At 34.3% G+C, this 24,785-nt stretch overlaps 1 long non-coding RNA gene across 2 annotated transcripts in view; it reads right to left on the bottom strand.

Moving 5' to 3' along the window:
* Positions 1-24,785, bottom strand: part of LOC107033197 (uncharacterized) — a 332,749-nt gene that overhangs the window by 84,845 nt on the left and 223,119 nt on the right. For both annotated transcript variants that reach the window (XR_012074875.1, XR_012074874.1), the window contains exon 4: positions 8,855-8,961. This is a non-coding gene — a long non-coding RNA (uncharacterized lncRNA). The remainder of the gene's footprint in view (positions 1-8,854; positions 8,962-24,785) is intronic.

Genomic DNA, 24,785 nt, shown 5'->3' with positions numbered 1-24,785 from the left:
TTAAGCAGAAAGAGTTGCCTCCGATGTTTTTAAAACAATATATTAAACTGGATATATGGGGAGGGAAAGCAAAGAGTTGATTCGCATGACCAGGGTGAAAAGAAAAATAAACATTAGAGTTGCAAAAACATATATTCCATAACAAGTTCTTAAGACTCCCAGGTGCAACATCAGCAGTGCTCGGGTCTCGATTTTTATTGTAATCTTGTGGCTTTTTATTTGTAACTTATATGAAAAGAATCATATTGATTGGGGCAGATTTAACTCAGTAAAACCTATTCTACTGAGATTGTCTGTGCTAGGTGATTTTATCAAGTTCTCTTTTGGTTTCATTTTCTTCCTCATCCCTATTCCCAGAGGAGGCTGCAGCCCAGCTTGCAGAGCAAATTGCCCTAAATTGAGTTCTTTCTCTGGCACAGACAGGGCTGCCTTTGGCTCCTCGGCTTGAAAACTTTATGCATTCTTTTTTCCTTCTTCCTTAACAATCTCCTTCCCTTTTTCCAATTAAAATGGAGAAGTTTGCACCGGTACCTGCTCCCAATTAAATGAATACTGCATTACCAGCCACACTCCCGGATCTTCTTTACCCTCCCTTCATTAGCCTTATTCCTCTGAGGCTGCATGGCTGTCTGCCAGAGACTTATGGCAAGAATTCAAAATCTTGCACACTTTATCCCCTCCAAATCATCCTTGAATATAAGCAGTCTGCTCCTTAGGCCCAGCATGAGAAATACAAGAACGTGTTCAAAACGCATAGAGGGTGGGGAGGGAGAGAAAAGGAAAATGATTTATTTAAAAGGCTAAAAGCCTATGCAAAGAAAGACAAGCTAAGAGAGGTTAAGCTTCCCAGTTAATTGACCTTAGTTTCTTTTTTAAAAGCCTGAATAGGAAGAAAAACAAATGACAGTTCGATGACCATGCTTTGTTTCTGAGCGCCTTCATGCCTACAGGAAGTACATCATCATCTTCACACCTCAGGCATGCTGACTCGCTAACACTCACATTATACACCAGGACCACAAAAGCCAACCTCGGAAGCCTGAGCAACTGTTTTGTTTTGTTTTGTTTCTTTATAAAGATCAACATGGAATTTTCCAACAAATGTGAGTGCTATGGGGCCACTGCATCAGCCATTCTCAACTGACACTTGGAATCAGTAAGTGTGCATCAAGCTGTCATGAATGATGACCCAGGTGTCAGGCCACAGAAACAAACAGGCATTCAGTGTGCTTCCACTGCCCTCTGAAACTGTGCAAATTCCACTTACAGAAGCTTTGAACACATTTAGCAGAATGTATGATCAAATCTCATTTCTGGTACATACTGTCTGTGTGACCTTGAGCAAGTTATTTAACTTCTCTGAGCCTCATGGCTCTCATTTGTAAAGTGGGGATAACAGTTTCTAGCAGCAAATCCTGTTCTGTGGACTAAGTAGGACATGCAAACTACTTAGTACGATTCCTGGCACACGGTACATAGCTAGTGTAAACTTCTATTATTGCTACTAATACTAATATCAAGCAAAAATTACACCATATGATCTAACAGAACTTTCGGGGCATTTCCCAGGACATGGCAAAGGCTAAGGACACTATGTAGATGATTTTTAATTTTACAAAATAAAAAAATGCACAACTGGATTCTCAGAAGCCTATCCTTGTTTGACACAGAGCCCAACACAACTAGGAGAACCACTAAGGTCATTATTAGACAACCTATCATTTAGTGGTAATTATTAGTCATCAAATTCTCCAAGCACCTTAGAAAATGTATAGTCATTGTTGACTCTTTAAAGGCAATACAAAATTGAACACTTTAAAGTGTTCAATTGAAGTCATCACTGAAGTCAATTTGTTTTAGTTCCAAGAATTAGCATATAATTTGGTTTATCTCCTAGTGAGAAACTTCTAAGGCCTGCTATAATGCCACAGTTTACTACTTGAAAAAATAATAATAAATAAAAGGAAAACTGTAAAAAGCCATAATTACTGTCTATAATATGTGACTATATTGATGAAAAGACAGAAAGATTATGAAATTATGATAGAAGGTAAATATTATAAACAAACTTATGCTGACCATTTTTATCTCCTGCAGTAGGCCCAATTCCTTTCTCTCCATGAGCTGCAAGATTATTGCCTGATTTGTAAAAAATACAGTGTTGTTTGAGAAACCTAAGGCAGCAGACATACTCTCAACACAGGAAGGTACTTTATAAATAACATTTTTTGATTAATCAAATCCAAGTAATATGTCCCATAGCATTTTGTATAATTATTAGGAAGGCAAACATTGGAATTGGAGACATGGAATTATATTCTAGCCTTCACATTTTATTTGCTATGCAACCTCTAAAAACTTATTTAACTTCTCAGACCTTCAATTTCCTCAAATATAAAATATAGCAATATGATCCTATTCTAAGAATTACATTTAAAATAGTTAACTTGAGATACAAGAATCTGTTTTTATCATCATCATCAACAGTGATTATTGTCAAATTTTTGACTTTTCAAAGGTTAGTTCTTACAATAGGAAAACAGCATTTTATGAAGCAAGAGATTTTGAAATATGTCATTTAGTCCATCAAATATTGGTGGAACTGCACTGAACCCAATAGCAGTAATATACTCACTGCTTCAGATCATGTATATTTGAGGGCAGCTAAAATGCAATGGCTTATTAGAGATTTTGGTTTTAAGGAAAAGATTGGGAAATCTACCTCATTTATGAAGTTATCTAAATGTTTGTTTAACAAAAAGACAAAATCACATACCTAGCACATAATATATAAACAAGGTCACACGGTAATGGCAGAGACAGGATTTAAGTTCAGGACTGCCAATTACAGATAAATGTGTCTCAGGTTATCTTTATACTCATAATTCAGAGATGTCATATTTCCTGGCTACATGAGAAAAAAACTCATTAGGAGAGCATGAAATTTTCCATTGCTGTACTACCACGGGCATTTTAAAATTACAAAATTAATTTTAAATAAAAATGTATTCTAAATTTCAAGTATCACACATATATCCCCTGAAAGCTGCCCTCCTGTTATAAATCCTGTCCTGGTTAATGGCACCACCATCCACCCATCCCAGAAACTTGGTGTCACACTGATATCTTCCCCCTCAATAAGTCATTTGTGTGGACAAATATATTTCCATAACATTGACCAAAGCTGAATCTTCCCCTCAATTTCTGCTGATACTGCCTTAATTCAGGACCTCATTGTCTTACGCCTGCACTACTGTAGCGGTCTCCCAACTAGTCTCCTTTACCCCAGCTTTCTTACCTACTCCCCATTCTACATTCCACTCTCCACTCTTCCACATTCTCATCAAAATGATCTTCCTAACAGTCTGATTGTGCTATTCCCCAACTTGAAACCTTCAATCTCATGCAGTCTCTACTCAGTCAGGCCCCTATTTGGCTGTCTCTCCTCACTCTCATCTTGTGTCCACTCTCATCCCCTATGCTCTCTGTATGTCTGTGTGCCATCTTCTTTTTCATCTTTGCTCTGTTTTTTAACTTATGCCATTCTTCCAGTCTGTAATTCCATAATTTTTCCCACTCAGAGTGCCTAAATATTCCGTTAGTGCTTAAAAAGAAAGTTCTATATAGACTCATTCGATGAAGCTTGTGTCAGTAATTGAGAGAAGTATGTTAAAAATCTTTTTGGATTGTGCATTTGTCAATCTTCCATGTAGTTCTCTCCACTTAATGCTTTATATTTTTTAAATTATATTAGTTATATGTAAATTCTAAATCTATAAGCATAAATATCTAAATACTCCATTTAACTTTACATTAATGTAAATATACTTGGTATAAAAATTATATAGTTATAGCAGCTTTCTATTGGTTAGTATTTATCTGGGATAGTTTTTTCCATGCCTTTACATTCATATTTGCTATGCATTTACGTTTTAAGTATGAATCTTTAGATTGGATGCAACTGAGATTTTTAAAATCTGGTCTGACCATTTTTGTCTTGTAATTGCAGAGTTCACTCTGTTTTCATTAATTGGGATTACTGGCCTATTTAAATCTATTTCACTTAATTCATACGCCTAAGAGCAACTTATCTGATTTTTTCTGTCTTTTTTTCCTTCTCTGCCTCCTTAATTCCTTCAGAAAGCATTTCCTGAGCAACAGCAATATTGTAAGCACTACTTCAGACACTGGTGATAAGGGCCGAAGAGAATAGACAAGATCCTTACTTTTAAGGATATTACATTCTAGTGGGAGAGGACAGAGAATGGATAAGCAAACCACTGAGTAGTAATATAAATAGATAGTATTGAACATGTTTTTAAATAATGTTCTATTCTTAATCTTTACTCTTTTCAGAGCTCTTTAATTTTTTCTTCCTCGGCTAAGAGTAGGCTTGTAATGAGTCTCTCCTTTTCCCATTTCTCTTCTGATACATCTGCCTCACTAATATTTTTTATTATATCATAATTTAAATATTACTATTACCTAGCTTAAAACCTTCAGTGTCTCCCTATTGAGTAAAAATACCTCAGCCTGACATTCAAAGTCTTCTGCAAAATGGCTCAGCCTACCTTTTCTAGCTCTTTTTTCCATATATCTTTATGTGTCCTCTACTGTACTCTCTAGCCAAATAAACTAGTTACTTCCTGTTTCTAAATACATCTAGGTATTTTTTTCTCTCTCTTACTCTACTTTCTCATCCCTTTCCACTTGATTCTCTAATTTCTGCCGTTCTTTAAAGAACATTTGAAATACCATTTCTCCAAAAAACACCCTTAATGATTCCATATATTTGTGAGCTCTCCCTCTTTTGAATTTCATAGCACTCATTATTTTTTACCTTTTTAAAGGGCACCATTCTATATTTTTTCACCTATTATAATGTAAACCTCTTAATGGCAAGATTTTTTTCTTACTCATTTTGATTTCCAAAAAGTACTAAGTAAAATGTCCTGGAGATAACACATAAGCAGTAACTAACTCTTGAATTAAATTAACGATTGTGTCTAAGCCTGATCACCACCTCATACCATCCATTCTTATCCTAAGAGGCAAAAATATTTGGATAAATGCCCATAAATGGCCAATACATTAAAAAAAAAAAAAGAAAACTATGCAACTTCATTCTGGAGAAAACTGTTTTGAAAAGTAAAACACCCCAAATGATCAAAAAGCCTCAGTTAAACTGTAAAAATTAAGTAAGCAATAAATATATATGAAATATATCTATACTCAGTTCAAATGATGAGTGAAAGTATATCTTGCTTGTTGGGAATGGGAGAGATAGGAAGGGGAGAAGAGAAACAGATTGGAGAATAACTACTTTAAATATGAGATGTTAAGAGTTTCTTGGAGACATAGGCAAATTATTAACATATTCATTAATATTTCTCAGTAAACATGTATGGAGCACCTACGACATGCTAAGTTCTGTGCTAAGCCCAGGGAGTACAAAGATGAATAAGGCTTAATATTTGCCTTCAAGAAGCTGGAGCTTAGTGGGGAAAAAAAGATAAATAAACAGATAGAGTAAAACACAGGAAGTGTTAACAACAGAAGGGTCTGTGAAGTTCAACTGGAGACTCAGGTAGGAGGCTCTGTAAAGGTTTCAGGTGAATTAGCTCTTTTACTGAGAAAACAGCATGGGAGCTGAGAAAGGCAAGCCTTTATGCTTTCAGAGTATTTATGCCCTCTTTTACTTGCAGATATTATAGTGATAAATTGACAATATTCTACACAGTATTAATGTCACACCATGGGTGTATCACTATCTTTTGCATATACTGCTTTATGATATTTTATAAACTTCTGATTAAGCACGGCAGTGGAGGCACATATTTATTTATTCCTCATCCTTGTAAAACCACACAAAACTGACAGTGAATGAATTTTAAACTTATAAACCCATAAGGATGAAAAGAATATGAGAGGAGAAGATATCAGATAAGGAATAACAAAAACATTTCTGAAATGCTGGAAGATAGATGGATGAATGGTAACTGCTTAGCAAACTGGATAAAGCTAAAACCTCAACCTAAATTGAAGCCAATAGGAAGTTTCCAATTTTACCTCAAAATCCCAGTAAGTCTCAGAATATGAAAATACTAGGTATCTCTGAAGGTGAGATGTTAAAATAATGGGGAAGGGGTATATTAGTAACTCCCTTCCCCACTATTAGTTGAAAGGATTAGTTGAAAATTTACCTTAAAAAAATTAGTTACTAGATCCTTTCCCTGACCACAACAGAAGATCAGAGGTTTGCACTCTGTAGAAGTTCGTACAACAGAAGACAGATTAAGATGTTCTATTGAGTAATAAAGGATGAAATGCAAATCCCCGTACTGCATGGTGAGACCTGCAGGTCATTTTCTGGTTTAGTTCCCAGAACATAGCCCACTAGGCTTTTACCTTCCAAGCATAAAATTGGAGAAGTCTTCTCTAGAAAAACTGAAAGGCTCAGAGAAACATGTACATACATGAGATTTAGGGCCTCTCAATTAAAAAGTCATGTGGCCACCTTATCACACTGTAATAAACTAACAGCCAGGGATAATCAACATATGGAAAAATCTTCTAGGACGAAAGAAAAACCTAAACATGGACTCTAGAATCTGAATGGGGTCAGGTTTCTGGACAGAAATAGGAAAACTAAAAGATAATGAAGTAAGACAAACTTTTTGAGGGAAAATTATTTCCAAGCTAAAATTCAGCAGCTAGCCAATGTACTTACAGAATGTAAGTGCAAATCAAGAATATTTACAGACAAAGAAAATTCTGGTATATTCAAGGCCACAAAAAAAGGTACCTCCTGTGTATTCTCTTCAGGAATCTTCTGGAAAATAGCTTCAATTAAAAGTTTGCAGTCAACCAAGAAAGAGAATCAGAAAATGAGTCAGGACAAAATAAAAAGAATGTCCCAGGATGATGGTGAAGGCTCTAGGAAGGACATGTACAAAAAAAAAAAATCATGTCTAAAAGGATTGATAGGAAAACTGATTCACAACATAGATACATCTATCAAAACAGGGTATGCTTGAAGAAAGTAAACTCAATATATCAGATGTATTAACATGGAAAAGGGTGATGGTTGAGGAAGAAACATACAGATTATCAAAGGGAGAAGATTTGGAAATTGAAACAAGTGACTCAACGTATTCTATGATTGATCTTAAAGAAAATTCCATCACATTTTAATGTTTAAAGCATTAAACTCTAAGAGAAGAAATAGTTTAAATTAATTCTATTGGCAGAGTTTTGCTAATTGGTTTATCTGAAAGCTCTTGAAATACACTGACATACCTCTTCAATGACAGCCAGATTATGAACAAAGGACTGTTGCTTGTTGAAGTTGTCATTTGTACCTGATACTAATTACTGAAATAAATGTCATAAATGTGCCTCTCTGTTAAAAATCGTGGAGGAAAATAGGAGAATGAACTTCATGTTTAACCTTTCTCCTAAAATTAAAACTGGCTAGAAATTAAAATTCTTGCCATAACTGCTAGTTCCCCTGAGACTCTCCAGAAGTCTTATAATAAAACTTTGACTTGGACTAATTTGAATGGCCACCTATTCCCTGCAACAGTCTCTAATTGGTATCTGTAATAAAATATAAGCCATATAAATTGGACAAAATTTAATGGGAAACTTCCCCAGCTTAGCTATTTAGTGATTGTTCTTTAATTAGGAGTCCTTGATTACATTTTCATTCCTACAAGATGAGTCTGCAAGCATAAAACAAAATACTTTCTTTTCCACCTCAACCTAGATTCAACTCATATCTTCCCAAAGCACTTCAAACATACCAGTTCATGACCTTAACCTTCATCAAGAAGCCTGGCTGCTGTGGAAAATTGGTCTTCTACTCTTGGTAAATCAAAGGAGGAGAAAGACTGTCATATAGTGGGCCAGGAAGGCACAGTATGCTCAGTGTCCAATTAAGAAGTGAAATAGACTTATTTAGTTAAAACTACATGCAACCCCTTATTTTCAAACATAATATCTTTAATTTACATGAAATTAGTCAAATTATACTATTTTCCCAAATTAAATAAATTTGACTAGCTTATTATTCAGACCCCTTCCAGTTTCCAACAAACTAAGCCAATGCTTATCTCAAGGCAATGAAAACTCAACAATTGGCTTAAAATTCACAAACCTACATTTGAAGTCATCATCTGAATCTCTAGAAATAAAAGAAACCATAAAACCTAATATTCTCCACAGCAGGAATAACCATTTTATCTCCCCAAACTAACCTACCTTGAAAAAAAAAAAAACATTTGAACAATGCTCACATGGCAGAGATATATACAACAACTCCAAAATTAATTTGCTGAAGAATTTGAAGTTCTAAATTGTGTATATAACCACTAACTTAACTAGTAAACCATTCAAAGTTCTGGGTTTCTTTTAAGATGATAGCAACCTGCCTCAGTGGCCAAGAGAAGGGATCCTTAGTATGTTATATTCTTAAAACCTAGATGAAAAAGATGCTAGCCTGCACTGGGAAATTTTCATATGTGAATAAATATCATTTAGCAATATTTTGTCTATCATTTGATAATATTTAAGCTATTTGATAACTATACTAAAAAATAATCTTTGCTTCTCACTGAGCTAAATCTGGGGTTTAATTCATCCATGTCCATCAAAGCCTTTCTAAGGCAAAAATGAACCTGCACACATGAGACAATTCCAATAAAGATATTTTCTAAACTTAACTAAATACTGCCCTTAACTCCTCAGACTGAAACTATAGGGTGAATTCATTTCAATACAACAACCATTATGAAATAATTTTAGAAGACCCTTGACAACAGTAAAATTGACCTTATTATTTCAATGTACTCACACATTTTGTTCACAGGCTCAGGACATAAGGACTCAAAACCACCTCTGATGCTTTCTGACAGATTGTAGATGAACCAGATTCCATAGGGGTGTACACGCCAAGGACATCTAGAAGCCAAATGACAAAAAATTAACATCTCCAGATTCTGTCTGTGTAGAACCAGGAGCAACTCTGAGATTTTTAAACTCTGAGTGTACTGTCAAGAGAATCAAGTCCATTTTTTTTGTTAAGGTTTGTTGAGTTTCAGGGTTTCATTAAAAATAGCACCATGTTTGAAGCTAGTTTTTCTGTATCAAAAACTTAACTTCTCTGTAATTTGCTTATATTAGTCTCAGTTTTCATTTCAAGAGGGATAGAATTTCAGACAGGGTGTTGGCTTTTTAAGGAGATTTATTTAAACATTTCATGAATTTTACAACTAGAACTTTAATTCATTCACAAAAAGAACATCTTAAGACCATAAAACAACGGTTACCAAGATGAGCTTTGAGAGTTGGTATCAGTTGAGTTGGAGTTTAGATTTTTAAAGGAAAAATGGGACTAACACTAGTACCTATTTTGTGATGGGGATGTTAGCATTAAACTTAGTACCTAACATATAGAGTTTAGAAATGTGAGACTTATTATTTTAATTATTAGTCCCCATTCAGCCAAAATTCACAGATACTTAAGAGCCACTCTTCTTACTCCGTTTGTAGGTGGTCATTCCTTTTTAATTAATGAAAGCAGTTATTGTAGAAGATTGTTCCATAGTCAAAAGGGGAAAAGCAGAAAGTATTAATGGTGAGGCAAAGAACTTTCAACAAGCTCAGAAATTACCTCAAAACTCAAAACCAACATCAAAAGTCAGTAGCAGAGTCCCCAGAAATGAAAACGAAACAGTTGCACACACTATGTAGCATGAGATGAAAGTGGCAAGACCCAGTGTTAGGAGCTGAACTACATCCTGTTGGTTCCCTCAAACTCATGCAAGGTTACTAGACAGGTATAGTAGACTTGGCATAGTTTCTTTAAAATCAAAATCAAAGAAAATGCCTATGAGTGAGGAATTCATTTGAATGCAATTCCAGGAAGTATGATTAAATGATAAGGGAAGTGAAAACAAAAAGAAAATAAATAAAAGGATATATTATCAAGTCAGCAATTGATTGCTTAATTTAGCAAGACTTTCTGAGAAGCCTTACAAAACTGACTTCAGAATCATTTTTGTAAGGGAAGAAAAGGAGCATTAATCCATAAGCTCCCATTCCCCCAAGGCCAAGGATCACTCTGAATGTTGTCACCTCCCTTGCAGTTCCAAGTTGCTCATGCATGAATGTCAAACAAGTTCCCACAAGTGGTCTTATGCCATGTGCGTTGAGACTTTATTAATTTGCATCTACATAAAATAAATTACAGCCTGAATGTAACTGATAGCAACAGCCATGGTTGAAATTAGTGTTGAGGCTTTAAAATGATGAGCAAGAGTTCAGCATACAAAAATCAATCAATGTTAATATCTTATGAACAGAATAAAAGAAACCAAGACACGTGATCATCTCAATTGATGCAGGAAAAGGATTTTACAAAATCCAATACTCTTCAATGATAAATGCACTCAACAAACAGGGAATAGAAGAAAATTTTATGGTAAATAAACACGATAAAGCACATTTATGAGAAACACACAATCAAAATTATACTCGATGAAAGACTTAAAGTTTTTCATCTTAAATCAAAAACAAGATTAGGATGCCCACTTTCACCTTTTCTATTCGACACTGTACTAGAAGCTCTAGCCATAGTTATTAGGCAAGGAAAAAAAAAAAAACAGTGTCCAAGTTGGAAAGGAAGGAGTGAAATTATTTATATTCACAGATGGCATGATTTTACATACAGAAAATCCCAAATATTCTGCAAAAAGACTACTAGAGCTAATAAACACATTCAGCAATAGTTCAGTATAAAGATCAACACACAAAAATCAACTACAATTCTATATATATAGTAGCAATGAATAATGTGAAGATGAAATTAAGAATATGTTTTTATTCACAAGTGTATCCAAAAAATGAAATAATTAGGAATAAAGTTAATCAAGGAGGTGCAAGTTGTACAGTAAAAATTACAAAACATTATTGAAAGAAATTAAAGACAAATAAAGTAAAAGACATCCCATGTTCATGAATTGGAAGACTTAATATTGTTAAAACAGCAATACCACCCAAAGTAATCCAGAGATTCAGTATAATCCCAATATAAATCCCAATGACTTTCTTGTAAAAATGTGAAAGCATACCCTAAAATTCATATAGAAATAAAAACGACCATGAATAGCCAAAACAATCCTGAAAAAGAAGAACAAAGTTGAAGGACTCACATTTCTCCAATTTCCAAACTTACTCCAAAGCTACAGCAATCAAAAAAATGTGGTACCAACATATAGATCAATAGAATAGAATCTAGAGTTCAGAAATAAACTATAGTTAATTCTTTTTGTCAAGGGTGCCAAGATCATTCATTCAATGGGAAGGAAAGACTTTTTAACAAATGGTGTTGGGGCAAATAGCATCCAAATGCAAAAGAGTAAATTTGGACCCTTATTTAGTACCATATATAATATTCAAAATGGATCACAGACATGAATGTAAGAGATAAAACTTTAAAACTCTTAGAAGAAACACTAGGTAAATGTTCATGACCTTGAATTTGGTAATAGATTCTTAGATATTACACCAAAAGCACAAGCAACAAAATAAAAAATAGATAAACTGGACTTCATCAAAGCTAAAAACTTTTGTGCATATAAGAACACCATCAAGAAAGTGAAGGGGTAACCTACAGAATAGGAGAAAATATTTGCAAATCATATATCTGATAAAAACATACAATGCAAACACATGCATATAAATAAATGTTCATAGCAACACTATCCATAATAGTCAAAAGGTGAAAACAAATCAAATGTCAATCAACTGAAGAGTGAGTAAAAAAAATGCATTCAGTGAAATATTCAGCCATAAAAAGAATGAAGCACTGATAATGTGACAATGTGAATGAACCCTAAAATTATGCAAAGTGGAAAGAAGCCAGACACAAAAGGTAACATATTGTATGATTCTATTTATAAGAAATATCCAGTGTAGGTAAATTCATTGACAGGAAGTGGTTGCCAGGGAATAGGGAAATGGGTCCCAGGTGCTTAATGGGTACAGTGTTTTCTTTTGAGGTGATAAAAATGCTTTGGAATAAAATAGAGGTGATAGTTGCATAATATTGTGGATTGTCACTGAACTGTACAGTTTAAAATGGTTATCTTTATGTTATGTGAATTCGATCTCAAGTTTTTAAAATTAATGTACAAAAACATCTAGTACAGTTCTCTCAGTCCTCAGATTGCTATAGGTCTAGCTAACTGAAGTCACATCACAGTCAAAGCAAATAAGTGTGTTTCCTGTGTATATGAGAGATCATTTGAGATGACAGTGGTAAATATGTTGAGAGGCTGAAGTAAATCACCTGAAGCTGCCCCTGTCAGCCCAAAGTTTTGCCGTAAGCCAACAGGGTCACCTTGGGTCAACAGAGTTCCTCCACACTTGTCAGCTCCTCTGTCTGAACCTAAATTATCCATAATATCCATCACCTATTCACGTGGTTTTTTAGAATACTATCTACATTATCCTACAGATAAGGGTCATGGTATCTCTAAACATGTTTATTTAAGCCAATAAACAGGGAGAAAAGACCACAATAGAAGGAGAGCAGAGGATAATTTTTTGGATCTGAAATTATATAATTATAACTGGAGATGACTGCACAAAGAACTATATAGCTTTCTCAATAAATAAATCAACTTCTGAAAATAGAAAATATATATATGTATGTTCACAGGGGGTTGTGAATGTGATTTTTAAGAATGCAAGCATACTATCACATCTTTCTTCTACACTAACATGTCTCATTTATACTCTATTTACTGTAACAGATAATATTGAGTCCTGCTCAATTTTAAAAGCAGTAATTTTCAACATTTCTTACCACATCTTCATTGGATCCAAAGTCATGTAGCCCCAAGACAAGTTAATACCTTTTTAAATTAACAAAATCTTTTTAAAATTATAACAACGAAAACACACACACAGAGACATACACCAATGACTGCTTAGTGAAAGTGTGGAATCTCTCTTTTCACTGCCCCTCTCTTCTTTAAACTGCTTCTTGACAAACATTCCTCTTAAGATTCAAAAGGGAAGTACAAGTAACGTTGCAGACAAACAGGAGTCCTAAGGAACTAATCCATTTCTGGCTAGAGAAGAACAGCATTAAATCCACCAGTCTCCTAGGATATTTTCCTACACCTCTTGAGTGGAACCCACTCTCTCCCCTCTGAGTCAGGATCAACTTCTAAAGAGATAGTCTCAGAACCCCTTTGATCTTTGTGAGCTTCAAGACTGCCTCCCCTACCCGCACTCATTATACTTAATAATCCTCTTCCCTTTTCTTTTGGGAAAAAATGAAATATAAAATTTTTTACTGTTATCAACAATTCTTAAATGCCGTACTAATGTTGGTGTGTCCTTCTTACAAAATAAATTATAACTATGACAGCAAAAGTAGAGAGTGTACAATATTTGCTAAATTCCTGTAGGAAGTCTCTATTTATCCAGAAATCACATTTGTTTACTGCTCTCTGCTTCTTATGATGCTGAAACTTCCATCTTATTGTACATTTAAAAATAAAAGTAAGGCTATGAGGGTCAAACATGAGGGTCAACTCAACCTTTCCCAAGGAAGTAAAACAAGAACTAACGTCCTCAACTGCCAGAAGTCACAATTCTGCAGACACCAGCAGTCAGTCTTTCGCAATCGCCCACGAGTCATCAAGCACCACTCTGCTTGGACTTACCCCAGTGGAAGACTCACAGGAGCTCCTTTTTGGTGGCTATTTTATCTACCCAAGTAGCTTACTACAAGAGAAAAACCCATTTAGGCCTCTCTCTCAATTGTTTCAGGAAGAGGAGAAAATTTTATCTTACTTTGTGTGTATCTGTGTGTGTGAGAGAGAGACAGATACTGACTTGCCAAATATCACAGAGTACACAGGGGGCCAGACCAGTATTTTGAACCCATGCTACATGACCATAAATCCTGTATTCTTTCCACTGTACCCTACTCCATCAATGTGGCCACTGGTTAATAATAAAAGGCAAAAAAAATGCATTCATTTTAAATTTAAGATCTAGGAACAACTAACAGCTTTTTAAAATTTGAGTCCATGAAATAAATCAACTATATGTCATTTCCTAATGAACTTCCTTAATCTGCTAATCAAGACATATGTAATATGAACCCATTTTCCAAAGATCTGTGTTCTTGTTTACACTGAATTCAAAACACAACTTATTCACTTTAAACTGGAGGCATGTTTTGTTCCCTGCTCCTTTCCCTGCTATAAGAGATGATCATATATACGCATTGTAAAGATACTTCTCCTAACATAGCTACAAAAGGCAATTAAATGAGCTTAATAATTTTAGTTTTGTTTGCAGCCTCAAACAGAACGTGGCTATATGTGTAACCCTTTTTATGGGATCTTACTGAGATCAGAAAAGAATAATTATTCATTGATTAAAGCACAGTAAATCTCCTACACACTAAGGATAATTTATTCAGCTATAAAGTCACGGTGCACGCTTTTCTGCTATCATTCATTTACACACAAAAAGAAAATTATAGATATCACTCAGGAAAGAAATACTGATACTGAAGAATATTTTGTGTTTGAGATTAAGAGCTACTGGAAATCCACCCATACAACACCAACATTAAACACACACATACACACACTTTTGTTATCAGTAATGTCCTTATTTTATTCAGTGCTGTTTCTGTGAAAGAAAACTAACGTTAAACAGTGTGAAAATATAGTGCATCAGAAGTTAAGAACAAGTTTATGCTTTTCACTTGAAGGAAAGACAACTATAAAAGAAACACATTATACACTTGATTCTAAAGAAAGTGAGTACAAGGCTAAAATAGGTAACATTTATTTAAAGTTTCTTGTTAGAGGGACAGTATGTGCAACTGCAGTACTGTTATTCTTGAGTAAATATTCATATATAATGGGTATATTATACACTAGAATGCTGTGAAAAATAATAAATAAGAAAAATTTATACTGTTTTAATAGACCTCAGAGCTAAATGGGAAAATAAACTCACAAAATTGAAATATATGAATGTAACTACATTTACAGACATGTTTGACACCTCACATAAATATAAATTCATTACTTTAGACTTCATCACATAGTAACTGAACCCACAACCAGGCACTGGAGAAACAAGGGTGAATGGGAGAGATAAGATGCCTGCCTGGATGCCTAATAGGCCTTAATGCCTAAGTCTTTATAAGCATGTATGTACACCAAAATAGCAAAGATGAAGAAGCATAGAGTGATGAGGGAAGTGCTGAGAATTTACTGATGACCCACTCGGCTCCGCTATACAGTGATACCTACTAAGTTAACAATATCAGTGATTCCTGTATTTTCATGTAGCTACACTGAAGCATTCATCATAACTTTCATCTCTACAAGTAATCTAGATCTTGGATTTCAGATACCCATATACTACTGCCATCCAAATTTACTTAGTTCTAACCCATAGTAGGAAGAGAGAAAGCAGTGCCTAACTGATCAGCTGCCTCCAAAGTCTCCAATAACATCTTTAGACACACAAAACCATGCCTCTAAGTCCCACTTAGGATCTAGATTATTCTTATTGCTCAGGGATCCAATGAATAACACAAAGGACGTCTACATTTCCCAGCACTCTCTGCAGTTAGAGGGGATCATATAACTGAGTCACAACCAGTGGAATGCAGATGGAAATGATGTATGCCACTTCAAACCTGGCTGCACAAGATATCACTCTCTCTTTTCTATCCACTGCCTGTGAGACACAAAGTGAGCTTGTATCTACATGTTGAAGATAGTAGCATTACAGCAGAAGAAACTCCTGGATCCCTGAATGACTGTATGACAAAAAACTTTCTGTACTTTTTTCATCACAGACCAGGAACAATGAGTTTCCCGTTTAGATCTTGGTCACTTCAAAATAGTCTAGCAATCAAATTCCTAAAAGCTTAATAACCAACATCATGTTATGTATATTTGTAAGGAATTAAGGTACAGAAGAAATGAGACTGGAAAGAAGACATAAATGATTGTCAAAGGAAAAGTAAGTTGAAAGTTTGTACTCTTTCTCTGAGGCACAGAATTCTACACCCATATTATTACATATGCAATTCTCCACCACCTATACTATCATCACATCACCATCAACTCTACCCGTAAACTCCATCCCAATTACTGGACTATGATGTTTTTTAATCAGTTTATATACTGCCAGACCCAATTCTCAAATCATCTTCAGAGAAAATGTCCATGTGACCTCTCAATCCTTTGATAGCTTCCTCTTTGCATCCCCTGGCATCTATACATGCTCCATTCGAGTGAAGCTACTATATGTCACTCGTTGGATTTCCCTGTGACTATCTCAAAGGGAGGAATCCCCATTTTTGGCATTTTCAACACCCAGTCCAGAACTGTGCCCAGAGAAGGTACTTATAAATATTTATTGAATCCATTCTTAGTAACTAACTTATAACTATTTGATAGTTTTTGTTCTAAACTTTTATTTTTGATTTTTTTAATATGATTTCAAGTTACTTGAAGTCAAGGTTGTATTATGTACCTTTATCCCCCACAAGCCTGCTTCTGTATTGTCATGCATTAAGTAGATAACCAAACAAGTATATTGAACAATTATGTGGAATTCATTCTTTATGTTTTTCCAAATGCTCAGAGAATAGTTAGAAAATTAGTCTATTTAGGGAAAAAAAATTTTTATATGTGTACTTTCTACAGTTATTTATGACTTTACCTCCAATTCTTCTTGGGCCATTTGTGGCAATAAAACACAAGAAATCTTCAGGAACAGGTACAGAAAGAGTACCCCTAAAAATGCCCTATTATTTCATACAGAATTTTTTTAAATGCATTCTTTCCATCTATAATGGGTGCATAACTAACCTCCTATCAGAAAGTTATCACCTCATAAATAAAATTTTACTTCCTATTACTTCTAACACTAGCCATTTCTCCATATATTACCTTATATTTGCCGACAATTTAAGCATTATCATTCATTAGTAAAGGTGTTTCTATTATGAGAAAAGAAAATCTCAAGCTACCTTAGTTTATACTTCTTGAGATCATCTAAATTTCATTTATTAATTTCTTGCTGTCTTGTCTACTTTCTAATTTTAATTTGGATTCTCATACAGATATGTCCATAGAAAGGGACTATTCATGGATAGATGATTATTTTAGTATACGTGAAGGTAAATTGTTCATTTACACTAGGATATTCATCAGTAACTGTGAAATTTGTTAAACGTGTTTTTTCACAAGGACGCTGAACCACTGACTGCATGCTGACAATGTGGATCATAGTCAACTGGACAAGGTAATACCACTCCAATGGGGAATGTCATGTTGGCCATCCAAGGTTCCTCTTGGGGGATGTCTGCCCTATTGTATACTTTACATTTCTGAGCATCTACTCTAGTGTATGACTGCCTAGTTATTTCAGGTCTTGTCTGCTAAAAAGGTAGTTGCACTAGATAACATTAAAGATTTCTCTAAATCCTGAGAATCTATGGTTCCAAGCTGCAGGTACTTCCCACAGAGGTTGTATTTTATTCTTGTTTGTATCCCTGTTATGGATTGAATGTTTGTTTCCCTCTAAAATTCATATGTTGAGAACTTAACCCCAAACATAATGTTACTAGAAGGTGATTAGGTCATGAAGCTGAAGCTTCATAAATGGGATTACAAAGAGCTCCCTTCCCCCTTCCACCAAGTGAGAACACAGCAAAAAAAGATGGCTATCTGTGAAGTAGGAAGTAGGCTATTACCTGACACTAAATCTGCTAGTACCTTGACCTTGGTCCTCCAGAATTGTGAGAAATAAACGTCTGTTGTTTATAAGCTACTTACTCTGTGATTTTTTTTATAGCAGCCCATACAGACCAAGACAACCCTCTTACCATCCAACACCATTCTAGATATAGTAGGCAATCAATATGAAATTGTTGAATTATTTATTGATTTACCTTAGGCTTTAAAACTATCATTTTCCCTTTATCTTAATCAGCTATGAAAAGGTTATGGAGACTAGAGGTGATGGAAAGTGGGTATTACACTCAATAGAATTACTGCTCTGTGTCAGGCACTGAGGTGAATACTGAATCCAAACAAATTCAGAGGCAAGTATTATTTTATTTCCATTTGATAGATGAAGAATTTGTAGCTCAGAGCAATTATTTGCTCAGAATAACAATGATAATATTAAAAAATATAATTGGGAGAATCTGAATTAAGGGATGGTCTGCTTATCCTACTGTCACCCTCTGCCAGTCCCTTGCAGTTAAACACCAACACTACGGAATTCCTACACAAAACAGACAGCTAGTATTTACAACATAAATGGCTTCTACATTGTTCTTTGAGGCAATGGGAACTCCAACAAGCTGGTGGTCATGTAGGACTCCATAGCTTTTCTTACTCATCTATACCACCCTCCATATTTCCCCTGAAATTTTGAAACATTTGTTTGGGATGCTAAGTTCTGTTTATTTTAAAACTGCATCTATTTAATCTACTTAAAGGATTCAACATGCGCCCCTTTGTTTTCTACGGATTAGTAAGAATAAAGTGGAAAAAAGAAAGACTTTCAGAAATAACCAAATAAGATTTCACTGGAAGCATAGGCCAGGAAGGCTAGAGAATACCAGAGAGAAAGAATGCCAGTGACTATAAGGATGAGAAGAGACAGTTGGAATTTCAAAAAGACATTTCATTTGAGTTAGAAGATATACATTGTAAAATATTCCCCTTCTTTTGATTTTCTTAAATTCTACTCTATTCACTAAAGTTCACATGTAAGTGTAGTTTTATTCTGAGGGAACTCAAAGAAGAGTACATCAAGATAATTAACAAAGATATTAAATCAAGAGGCATTAAGATTTTAATAAGAGAATTTCAGTCCCTACAAAATTCTACTATATAATTAAGTAAATATCTAAGTGGGCTTAAAATTAGCAGCCCATCTTAGATATTGCCGTGACCTAGCCAGACCTTGACCAAAATTTTCTGAACTGAGAGAAATTGCTTGAAGAGTGTAGCTCACCGTTTTATCAACACACTTCTCTGAATCTAGAATGTTGGTATTAATTGCAGTATAAAGGACGAAGTATGAGAAAAGGTTGGACATGTGAGCAACATTTTGTAGTTGCTGAATATAAATCAACAAACTGACAATTTGTATCAACAAAATAAAAGCACTTCATTTTAATGTTACTGTGTTGGGCATTGCATATTTCATATACATACTTGGTTTAATAATTCCAACCTTCAATTTTTGATAAAATATCTTTCTTTTATTAAAAAAGAGGTCTTTCTTTAATTCATTTTTAGGGGGAGGTAATTAGGTTTGTTTATTTATTTCTGGAGGAGGTACTGCAGATTGAACCCAGGACCTTGTGTATGCTAAGCATGTACTCTATTGCTTAAGCTATACCCTCCTCCCTATTTTTTTAAAGTCTTCATTGTCAGATCTAGAATCACATGGTATGCACTTATTCCTGCACATTCAGAGTGACCAAGGTAGTTACTTGATAAGTCTCTACCTCATGAGAATATATGATTTGTCACGGAAAACAAATATTTTTTTAATTACACAAACAATTTCATAATTTCAACTTGTGATGATGTTGGTTATCTTAACTTTTTACTTGGCAATGAATTGATAATTCTATATTGATTTCCAAATTTTTTTTTCTAGGCCATGGAGCTCAGAAATTTGGAAACCACTGAAATTAGTATGTAAGAATAGGTCAAGGAATTGGAGTAAAAGGGCACTCTTGCACCTAAGGGAAAGAGAGAAACAGCATTGGAAAAGGAAGAGTGTTATAATCAGGGTAGGTATTTTTATGGTTCAAGATCTAAATGGTAGAGCCATTTTGATGGTGATGATCTTTAGTATGGAACTAAGTAAATAAGCTGCTGAAGCACACTGGAGATAACAGCGATTTGCTGTGGACTTCTTATATGCCAACGGTGTTACATATATTCATCATTAAAACAGATAGATGGGACATAATATAATTCTCATTCTACAGATGAAGGAAAGATGACACAAAGAGGGTAGGAAATTTTCCCAAGGTCACATAGCTAGAAGTGATTCAATCCAGCCTGTATTCAGAATTCAGTCTTTCAAATTCCATGCTCTATTGCCATCAATGAAAAAGAGCACTGGAGTAATGAAAACCAAAGTACAATGAGACTGGGTAAATAGATGGGTCATCAGTATGATGGCTGAAAGAAGGTTGTAAACCAAGTTGTAAGATCCCCAATAAATATTAGTCAATATACAGGAGGCTTTTGGAATTTGTTGGCCATGAGGTAAACAAAACAGCCTAAATATAAATCAGAGCAACCTAGAAAGTAATGAAATATTTTCCCAGGAGCCAATGAAGTTTTAATTTTTTTTTCACTTTCCATAAGTAATTTTTTTTTCACTTTCCATAAGTAATTAAATTCAGTATCCAAGCATCCTTGGAAAATATGATTCAAAACGTAATTTTATGGAAATTTGCTTTATGATAGTAATCCCACCTTAGAAAGAAAGTTGCAGATTCATAATTTCACTCCCACTATCAAATAGAAAAGATTCTCAGTTTTCCATTGCTATCAACAAGCTGGGAGGGTTGTTGATACAACTAGATCACTTTTGTCAATCTAGTTGTATCACTTTTGTCAATCTACCCTGGGAGATGGTATCTAGAATCAACTGGAATGTAGAGCAATGAACACATAAATTACTCTGTAATCACCAAATTGAATAAACATTTATGATTCTTTGATATCCAAAGTCCAAACAAGTTATTTTTAAATGGTATCTCTCTTATTCATTAAACATTGCAATCTTTATTAATAGATGTTATTAAAAAGGTATGTGTCTCTTCTCATGAACTAGTTTAACCCTCATGCAGCCACATGCAGCCTTCTTTCTGTTCATCATCATCACATTCCACTTTTACCACATTTCCTACCTCAGTCCAACATAGACAGCAAGTTTAGACATTCCCTTAAATAACTGGCCACATCAGAATAACATATTATTAACTATTATTATTTAAATCTTATTTTTTATAATGAAATTGTTATCAAAATTTACTTTTTATAATTAATTTCTGCCTAAAATGCAAAAAAAATTAATTTCATAATTACAGTTTAACAATATAACTCATCAATTTCATCTGTTGATCCCTCATAGTTGTATGAATGTAACGTATGTAGTTACACACGTGTTTTTACTTATTTTCTTAAAAGATAACACATTATAGAAAAGTCCATAAATGGCTGAATAAATTATTATAAAGCAAAGCCCCATGTAAGTACCTCCAAGATCAAGAAGCAGAATGTTAACATCACCATTAGGGAAACTGTTTTTGAAATGATGCATCTAGTCAATGAATATCAATGACTTAACTTTACTGAAAAAGAGACAAGTGGATGCTATATTCTTTCTACCAGAAGTAAACAGCATCACCCATGAAGTATTCTCCTCCTGTTCCCCCTTGAAACTTAAAACAAATCAACCTTCTAGTTCTAACTTCCAGGTTTCAGGAAATACAGGGGGCAGAGCAACATATAAAACAACAGCAGGAGATGTATTTAGCAAATATCAAGACTGTAGAAAACATTAGAGGGGAAATGACCCAGTTTCTTCCAACAACAAAACCTAAAAAGTAAGAAAAGGAATTGGAGGGGAGTGGGCACTTAAAGATGAAAAGGACTAAGTTGTTGAGTGACCATATACTTTTTTTTCTCCATACTTTTGTATATATATTTTTATTGGAGTATATAGTCAGTTTACAATGTTGTGTCAATTTCTATTGTACAGAATAATGCTTCAGTCATACATGAACATACATACATTCGTTTTCATATTCTTTTTCACCATAAGCTAACCACAAGATATTGGCTACAGTTTCCTGTGCTATATAGTATGAACTTGTTGTTTAGCTATTGTACATATATTAGTATCTGCAAATCTTGAACTCCCAATTTATCCGTTCCCACTCCCTTTTTCCCCTTCTGGTAACTATAAATCTGTTTTCTATGTCTGTGAGTCTGTTTCTGTTTCGTAAATAAATTTGTTTGTCTTTTTTTTTTTTTTAGATTCCACATATGGTTAATACACAGTATTTTCACCCAAACTGGGATATTTCAGAGAGTAAAAGGGGATACTATTGAAATGGAACTCTTGGACAATCTAGAGTGTACAGTCACACCACTCAAGATGGACAGCAGCCAAACAAAAGAGGTAGGCCATTTTGTGAGTCCTAACTGAACAAACAGTTTAAAAAATTGACCATAGCAAGAAAATTTGAAATACCGAGTGGATAACTGATGATGTGAAGAAATTGTTGAGTTTCTTGGTGTGATAATGGCATTGTGAAGTGTGTTTTTAATACTTTATCTATTACAGATACATAAAAATATTTATACATTAAAATGATATGATGTATGGGACTTAGTCCAAAATGATCCATATTTTAGGTAGGGGTAATAGGGTAATAGAGATGATATAAGACAGTCCATAAATTGGTAATTTTGAAACAAGATAGTAAGTATATGCAAGTTTATCAAATTGTATTCTCTGCCTTTGCTTAGTTTGGTATATTCCATGACTATTTGCCTTGACATTTAGTTTATAAAAAATATTGCCAGCACCTCAGAAATCCCCCATATGCCCAATCCCAATCACACTCTTCTTGCTCTTCTCTAAAATTGACCACCCTGTTTTATTTTATGCCTGTGTTACTACTTATCACTAAACACTATAATTTAGTTTTTATATACATAAAAGTTTTTAGTACTTATTCTTCTGTATATTTTTAATCTATATTACATATATAATTTAATGCCACAACCCCCTGATAATTATACAGAATGCCTTCCAGAATTGTCCATCTGAAAGACAGGAGACTGAAGCGTTTATCTCTGTTCTTGTCCTATTTTTGAGGATTGTGTTTTGGTGTGTTAATCCCACACTCCCAGACTGGGTTTGCACACCGGCCAAGAGATTCTTTAGTGCTGCAAAAGGCCATGAATAAAAACTATGAAATACTGTTAGGGAGATGCATGTAAGCCAGCAAGGAACTATGTATCTGCTAGCTACAGCTTAAATTAGCAATGAGTCAAAAGAATGTGGCATTGGGCACCAGTAGCAATTACTAAAATGTACTCCAATTTAATATTTTCCTCTACGAGTAAGGCATTTTGTGTGCAGCTTGAAAAACAAATTACCTATCCCAAGGTCATGATGATATTCACTGATACCATTGTTTAAAGTATTATTTTGCTTTAATATTTAAGTATACAGCCCTACTGGAATTTGTATTTAATTAGGGTATGATGTAGGGTCAAGTTTTATTTTTTCTCCGTATTAGTATCCAATTCTTTCTGAATTATTTATTGAAAAGACAAATCTTTCCCCACAGTGCCTCATTTGCATTAATCAAGTATCCTTATAAGCATGGCTCTGTGTGGTAAAGATGACAAATTTTTGGTCACTTTTTCCACTGAGTGGCAGAATATATGCCTCCCACCCCCCTTAAATCTGGGGTGACCCTGTAACCTGCTTTAACCATCAGGATGTGGCGAAAGTGATGCTGTGTGAATTCTAAGAGTAAATCTGAAGATATGGGTAGTTTCTCCTTTTGCATGTTTAGAACACTCTCTTTTGAAACCCAGCTGCCATCTTGTGAAAAGTTCAAACCATGTGGAGAGCCTAATGTAGGGGACTCGAGGTGCTGTGATCAACAGACCTACAATATCCCAGCAAGAGTCAGCACCAACTGCTATACATATGAATAAGCCATCTAGGAAATTCCATCTCTGCCGAGCTTCTGGAAGACTGCAGCTCCAGTTGACAACATATGGGGCAAAATAACCATCTGCCAAGTTCAGAATCATGAGAGAAAATAAATGGTTGATGTTTAAGCCACTAAGTTTTGGGACGGTTTGTTGCATAGTAGTGAAAACAATATGCTTTTGGGTTTTCTGCTTGGTCTACTTGTCTATTTTTGCTACAGAGTCTTAATCCCTGTAGTTTTAATATTTGGTAGAACAAATCTTCCTACCTTGTTCTTCTTCATCAGGATTGCCTTGTCTATTTTGACACTTTGTATTTACATGTCAGTTTTAGAATTTGCTTTTCAGGTCCCACAAATTACCTGTTAGGACTTTGAATTGAATTGCAATGAATCCGTAAACAAACTTGGGGAGAATTAATATCTTTACAATATTAAATCTTTCAATCGTGCTGCAGTTTTCCATTTATTTAGGCTTTCTTTAGCATCTCTCAATAATATCCTACAGTTTTATGTAGAGGCCTTCCACATCATTTGTTAGATATGTGTCAAGTCATTTAACATTTTAAGTTATTGTAAAGATACAAGTTGTATTTAACCTGATTTTTATTGGTACATAGAAATACATCTTGTTTTTATATTAATCTTATATTCAGCAACTTTTCAAAATTTGTCTATTAATCCTAAAAATATTTCTATAGATCTTTTATTTGATATATATCCAACCATATCACATTTAATAAAACATATTTATTCCTTTAAAATTTTGTTTTCTTTTTCCTTATTTTTCGTTTTCCAGTCCTTCAAATAAAATACTACAACATTTAATACATGTGATCATAGCAGTTAATCATAAGATCTTAAACAAAAGTATTTTAACATTTCACCATTAAGTATGATTTTCCTGTATTTTGAACATATCCTATATCAGATTAAGGAATTT

The sequence above is a fragment of the Vicugna pacos genome, chromosome 8, assembly GCF_048564905.1.
Source record: "Vicugna pacos chromosome 8, VicPac4, whole genome shotgun sequence".
Classification (NCBI taxonomy): Eukaryota; Metazoa; Chordata; class Mammalia; order Artiodactyla; family Camelidae; genus Vicugna; species Vicugna pacos.
This window is presented reverse-complemented; position numbering and strand designations above follow the sequence as displayed.